This window comes from Lissotriton helveticus, chromosome 11 (genome assembly GCF_964261635.1).
Source record: "Lissotriton helveticus chromosome 11, aLisHel1.1, whole genome shotgun sequence".
NCBI lineage: Eukaryota > Metazoa > Chordata > Amphibia > Caudata > Salamandridae > Lissotriton > Lissotriton helveticus.
The window spans coordinates 622,673,903-622,681,075 of NC_136072.1; the positions used below are offsets into that span (position 1 = coordinate 622,673,903).

General features: G+C 51.9%; 1 long non-coding RNA gene across 1 annotated transcript; it reads right to left on the reverse strand.

Moving 5' to 3' along the window:
* Nucleotides 1-620: 620 nt before the first annotated feature.
* Nucleotides 621-6,863, reverse strand: LOC144791009 (uncharacterized). The gene is made up of 3 exons (XR_013602272.1): nucleotides 6,760-6,863; nucleotides 953-1,275; nucleotides 621-737 (listed from the first exon to the last, which is right to left on the reverse strand). It is a non-coding gene; the product is annotated as an uncharacterized LOC144791009 (long non-coding RNA).
* Between the last annotated feature and the right edge of the window lie 310 nt (nucleotides 6,864-7,173).

Sequence of the window (7,173 nt, forward strand, 5' to 3'; positions counted from 1 at the left end):
ACACACCATCAAAAAGTGACCTCTAAAGTCTCAAAATCAAAATGAAATTAATATTATCACCACAATACAGGTTGGAATGAATACAACCTTGCTTTACAAATCCTCCACTTCAAGGGATGCAGAGGGCTCTTAAAAAAGAAAAAAGAAAAAACATCCAATACTCCTTATCAATTCACTTATAAATGGGCCGACAGGCCTCTATTTTATCAATTGTTACTATCACAACCTCCCAATCTATTATGTAGCAGTCTAGATTGCCATGTATGAATTCCTGCTCACCCGTCTTGATCAGGGAATGGACCTCACCTCACCTGGAACCTGACTCAGGATTATGAGGCCCCGCTCTTCTGCTAGTTTGGTCATGTTTTCAGCTTCGGTCTGGATGGCGGAGGAAAACACAGCACGGTCCATCTCTGCCTGGTTCGCATATTTCTCCACGGCCCATTCCATCTTGTTCTGTCCCTCCTTTAGTTGGTATACAAGATTTTCCATCCTGTACCGGGCAGTTTATGCCCGCATTCTCCACCACTTTTCACGGGATTCACCAGGGAAGAACTACCCAGGACACGACATGCAAGGAGACTCTGTAATCTGTATTCTTTTTCCCACTTTTATTTGTGGTACACAGGGTTTGTAACACTTCTGTTATTGAAGGTTGAGTCCAGGTTCAGGAGGTGTTCCTGTCTTCACCGGGAATTCTGGAAGGCACACTCGGGAACATGGATCTCCGTTGTTTCCTGGAAAGTAAAAAAAAAAAAAAAGAACTTGGGTCAGTATGGGGGACTGAGAAGTCCTTCGTTTCAGGTATGGCTTCTGAGGGAGTAACACCAATTACCAAATTGCCACCACCTTGTGCAGCCTGGGTTGGGTTTTAGGGATAGGCAGTGTCCTCCCTCTACTGAGTTCCCATCCCCGCCCAGTGCCCGGAAACCCCCCACAGCCAGAACCGTACCTTGTCCAGCCATGCTCCTCCTGGAGAGTGGCGGGGTGATGCGCAGTCTCGTTGGCATCCTGGCATCTCCTTGTCCTCCGGGATGTTGGTTTGGTTTTCTTCTTCCACAGGGTCCCGGGCCTCGTCCCCAGGATCTGCTTGGGTTCCGCTTCTCCGCGTCCTCCAGTGTTCAGCCATCGCTTCCTCTCTCCGAAGCGCGTCCTCCTCCCCCTGCTTATGCTGCCTTCTTTTGATAGGGCTGCCGGGGAAGACGTCATCTGCTACTTCATACTGGGCTCCTACCTGAGGACTCTCAGCGAGGAATTAAAGGGACACTCCAAAACCTGTGTATGGAGGAACAGAATTTCAGTCTCATTGATTATCGGGGAGTAAGGCATCATCCCTCCCAGTCCATCCACAGCCCTGCAACACATTTGTTGATGGTCATACTAATTTGAGGAATTGTGGTGTGTTCTAAGGTGATTTTACCCAATGAAAAAGCCTTCTGCTGGGATTTCATGTTTGAGAGAAAACTGTTTTCTCATGATTTTCCCACAGAGGTTATGAAAGGTGCTCGAGAAGCTAAAATTAGGCATATTTTCTTTAAATCCACACTATCTTCTCAGGCATATGAGAATGAAGTCTGACATTCTCAGTAAATTGTGTACTTCCAACAGGAGCAGCCTGTCCGTTGATTCTCTTGTGTTCTACTGCAGCCTCCCAGAGTGTCCTAAAAAACAACTAGAGCACTAACAGTCTTACTTATGACAAAAGTATGGCTCACCTAAAGCCATGTTAATTGAATCGAACTGGTAAAATTTAAAACATTTAATTTAAAAAGGAACAAAATGAGGAGGTTTAGTTTGTCATAGAAATTATGGCTGGTGCTGTTGAAAGAAACATTAGGCACATTTTAAGTGAGTTCGGAATTATCTTCCTCTTCTATCTCATTAAAACATTCTGACATGCAGATTGAAACATGCACTTTCAACACCAGCAGCAGACTGCCAGTTAACTCCCTGGTGATGAGCAACTTTACCACAATGTTCTAATGAGCAACTACAGTGCTAAAATTCTGAATTTATGTCAAAGATGTGGCACATCTGAATGCCATCTCGATGAATTCGGAGTGGAAAGCTGAAAGCGTTTTCTACAGAGGATAATGCAGTAAATTAGGGAGCTTCATAACAAACAACTCTCCCAAGATGACCATTAGAGAAAAAAGAGCCCAATTGTAGCACAATATCACCCAAATGTACACCAAGTATAGCTCAATAACAGAAGTGTGCAAAACCCTTGGGACTTATTTATGAGCCCTTGCATCACTTTTGCGCTGCTGGTGCATCACTTTTTGTGACGCACCAGCAGCTTAAAAAATGCACCATAATGTGTCATAGTCACAAAGTGACACATCTGCGCCAGGTATAATGTATAAAGCGAACTATGACCCTGCTCGCAGGCAGGTCGCTCCCCACGCTGCTGCACGGCTCTGCCTGCATTGTTTTTGCCTAATCTTTTATTTTTCCCCTGTGCCTAACTTGCTTTCTTGCCCAGACTTGTTTTTATTCCCCTGTGCCTGTACTTGCCAGACTTGTTTTTATTCCCCTGTGCCTGTACTTGCTTTCTTGCCCAGACTTGTTTTTATTCCTCTGTGCCTGTACTTGCTTTCTTGCCCAGACTTGTTTTTATTCCCCTGTGCCTGTACTTGCTTTCTTGCCCAGACTTGTTTTTATTCCCCTGTGCCTGTACTTGCTTTCTTGCCCAGACTTGCTTTCTTGCCCAGACTTGTTTTTATTCCCCTGTGCCTAACTTGCTTTCTTGCCCAGACTTGTTTTTATTCCTCTGTGCCTGTACTTGTTTTCTTGCCTAATCTTGTTTTTCCTTCCTGTGCCCAGTTCTCCCGCGGCCCCCGCCTGTTTTTCCCACCGCTTCGTCCCTGCGGCCCCGCCCACCTGCAATCTCATTCGCCGTCCCGCTCCCGCCTCCCAGCTGCTCCTCCCTCCCACATCCCCTCATATGGAAGCCGCTACACGGCCGCGTACGGCGGGCGCACCTAAGGCAAGCCCGACTGCGCCAGTCCGTGCCTGGACCGCGCCCAGCACCAGGACCCCTGGACACCACGAACGCCACGACGCCCGACACTGCTACGATGCACCACACCACACACGATGATCCTCCACACACTCAACACCGGACAATCACACACCTGCTTCCTGGCTGCCCCGAAACGCACCCACAGAGCTTTCACCTGCCGGAACTGCAGCTTCACAAGCATCCGCCCCACCATGCTGCCGACCAGGAAAGAACCCAACCACCTCAGATGCATCCTTCTCAACACCCGATCCACCAGAAAACATGCCGTTGAACTCTGGGACCTACTCGACTCAACCTCCCCAGACGTCACCTTCCTGACGGAGACCTGGCTGAACCCCGCCTCGGCACCCGAGCCATCCCGGAAGGCTACAAAATTACCCGCAAGGACCGCACCAGCAGAGCGAGAGGAGGAATCCCCATCGTCCACAGGAACACTCTCAGAGTCTCGACCAACACCAACGACACCCTCAGCACCGCTGAACACCTGCACTTCAAGATACACACATACCCCAACACCTCCCTCAGAGGAACCCTCATCTACAGACCACCCGGACCCCGACCACAGTTCAGCGACTCCATCGCCCACTTCGTCAGCACACACTCCCTTGTCTCCACGAACTACATCCTCCTCGGGGACCTGAACTTCCACCTCGAGAAAAATGACGACACCAACTCCACCACCCTGATCGACAACCTAGCCAACCTTGGACTCAGACACCTCATCACAACACCCACCCACTCCGCCGGTCACACGTTTGACCCCATCTTCTTCGCAAGCCCCCACGTCTCCTTCAACCATACCACCGAACTCCACTGGACCGACCACCGCTGTTTCCACTTCACCTTCAAGAAACCCACCACGCACCACGGCACCCAACAGATGCTTCACCGCTGCTGGAGCAAAGTCACCGAAGACCAGCTAACCACCACCCTCGCCCAGAGCCCACCCGCCGACCATACCGACCTCGACAACGCCACCCGCAACCTCAGACAGTGGATCAAAGACTGCGCCAACACCCTCGCCCTGATCAAGAAACCCTCCAACAATCATACCAACAAGAAAGCCAGCTGGTTCACTGAAGACCTCCGGGCCTCCAAGCAAACCTGCCGAAAACTGGAGAAGATCTGGCTCCGTGAACGAACACCGGACAGCCACGCCGCCCACAAGAATGCCACCCGCAGACACCATCACCTCATCAGATCCGCCAAAAGGGCCTCCTTCAAAGACCGCCTAGACAACAACGTGCACAACAGCAAAGAGCTCTTCAACATCGTGAAGGAACTCTCCAACCCCAGCTCCAACACCAATGATGGCCCATCCTCAAAAGACCTGTGTGACTCGCTGGCCACCTTCTTCCACTGCAAGATCACAGACATCCACGACAGTTTCAACACCACGATCGCCCCGACAATCACTGAGACCTCCGCCCCCACGACCACCATCCGCACCAACCGCCTGCTCTACTGGACCAACATCAATGACGATGACACCATCAAGATCATGAACACCATCCACTCCGGATCTCCGTCAGATCCATGCCCACACCACATCTTCAACAAAGCCAGCACATCCATCGCACCCCCATCTCCGGAAAGTCATCAACACCTCCTTCGAGACAGCAACCTTCCCGGAGAGCTGGAAGCACGCCGAGATCAACGCCTTACTCAAGAAACCCAAGGCGGACCCCAACGACCTCAAAAACTTTCGGCCCATCTCCCTGCTCCCGTTCCCTGCAAAGGTCATCGAGAAGACTGTCAACGAACAACTGACCCACTGCCTCGAGGAGAACAACCTCCTGGACCCTTCCCAGTCCGGGTTCCGCAGCAACCACAGCACCGAGACTGCCCTCATCGCCGCCACCGATGACATCAAGTCCCTGCTGAACAACGGAGAAATGGCGGCCCTCATTCTCCTGGACCTGTCAGCCGCCTTCAACACGGTCTGTCACCACACACTACGAACACGCCTCCACAACACTGGGATCCAAGAGAAGGCCCTTGACTGGGCCACCTCCTTTCTCTCTGGCAGAACACAGAGCGTCCGCCTTCCCCCCTTCCGCTCCGAAGCCACCGAGATCATCTGCGTCGTACCCCAGGGCTCATCCCTCAGCCCAACTCGGTTTAACATCTACATGGCACCGCTCGCTCACGTCGCCCGTCGGCATGACCTCAACATCCTCTCCTACGCCGATGACACTCAGCTGATACTCTCCCTCACCAAGGACCCCACACCGCCAAAACCAACCTTCACGAAGGAATGAAGGTCATTGCTGAATGGATGAGGAACAGCCGACTGAAGCTGAACTCGGACAAGATGGAGGTCCTCATCCTCAAATCCAACCCTTCGGCCTGGGACAACTCCTGGATGCTGACCGCACTGGGAACCGCTCCAACACCCACCGACCACGCACGCAACCTAGGGGTCATCCTCGACTCCACCCTCTCCATGACTAAACAGGTCAACCCCGTCTCCTCCTCCTGCTTCAACACCCTCCGCATGCTCCGTAGGATCTACAAGTGGATCCCCACTGAAATGAGAAGAACATTCACCCAGGCCCTTGTCAGCAGCAGGTTGGACTATGGAAACGCCCTCTAAGCAGGAGCCTCGACCAAACTCCTGAGATGGCTCCAATGCATCCAGAACGCCTCGGCACGCCTGATCCTCGACATCCCTCACCGCAGCTACATCACACCTCACCTGAGAGACCTGCACTGACTCCCGGTCAACAAGAGTACAACCTTCAAGCTCCTCACCCACGCACACAAGCCACTCCACAACACCGGACCAACGTACCTTAACAGACGACTCAGCTTCCACACCCCCACCCACCAGCTCTGTTCCGCCGACCTCGCCCTTGCTACAGTCCCCCGCTTCCGAAGAGCGACCTCAGGCAGCAGATCGTTCTCCCATCTCGCCGCCAAGACCTGGAACACCCTCCCCATCCACCTACGGCAGACCCAAGACCTGCTGACCTTCAGAAAACTCCTCAAGACCTGGCTTTTCGAGCAGTAGAGCATTCCCCACCCCAGCGCCTTGAGACCCTCACAGGTGAGTAGTGCGCTTTACAAATGATATGATTGATTGATTGATTGATTGATTACAGGGTGGGCGTTCTGACGCAAGTAAGCCTCGTAGAAGTCCATATCAATACCAAAATGTCCCTTCGGATTGGGGAGAGAACCTGGATCAGGGAGAAGATGGAGGCTGACTGAAGAGCTCAGTCGTGAGCTCCTTGCCTAATGGAACAGTGATGCAGACGGCGACCACCAGGTATGGGAAACTTTAGGAACCTTTCAGAAAAACTCTGAAATATAGCCACCACACTACTGAAAATGAGCGGATAAAGGGAAAAACGTGAATTTTAGACGAACACAATAGCAAGACAAACAATCGAGGCGCTGAAGGCTCGGTGATGCTTTCAACCCCAGAATTCAGAATTCAGTAACTCAATAACCATCCTTACCCGGCCTCATCCCCTGCATCTGAGACCCAAGAGGCACCCTCGGGGTTAAGCATCTTCAAAACCCGCCTAGAGAAAAGGAGAGCTGCCTCAGCATCAGTGAGAGCCCTGCTCCGTGCACGCTGTCGGTTTCTGACACTCTCTGATACTCGTGCATCCAGTGTCAGCACCCCATTACAATATTTGCCCTCACTACTCCGTAGCTGCATAACCTGCACCCCGTCGAATAATAACCAAAAACTTCCTCTGAAGAAGTATCCCCCCATTACAGACCTGAACAAACGACACGGCTAAACGCGGTTAAACAGGTCCGGAAAGATCGGCTCTCCATTCTCTGCCCTCCGCCCTGTTCTGTTCTCTGAGCTCCGACCACACACTGCGGTCCCGATAAATTGAGTGGCAGTACCGCCGGACACCACACACGCCGGAGCTTACGCTGAGCCTGAGAAAGCTGTAACAAAGATGCAGTAAGCGGCAGAAATCTGCAGTAAGCAGAGCAATAGTAAGCAGGGTAACAGCAGCAGGTCGGAGGGGGCCACGTTTCCCCACCGAAGCGTCGAAGTACCAGCGGACTTAGGAAGCAAAAACAGAAAAGACAAGAGACTGAAAGCAGAAGAGACAGTATGGAGGAAGGGTGGTGAGAGCGCATAGGTGAGGAGGGGGGCAGGACCCTGAGGTTAACTAATG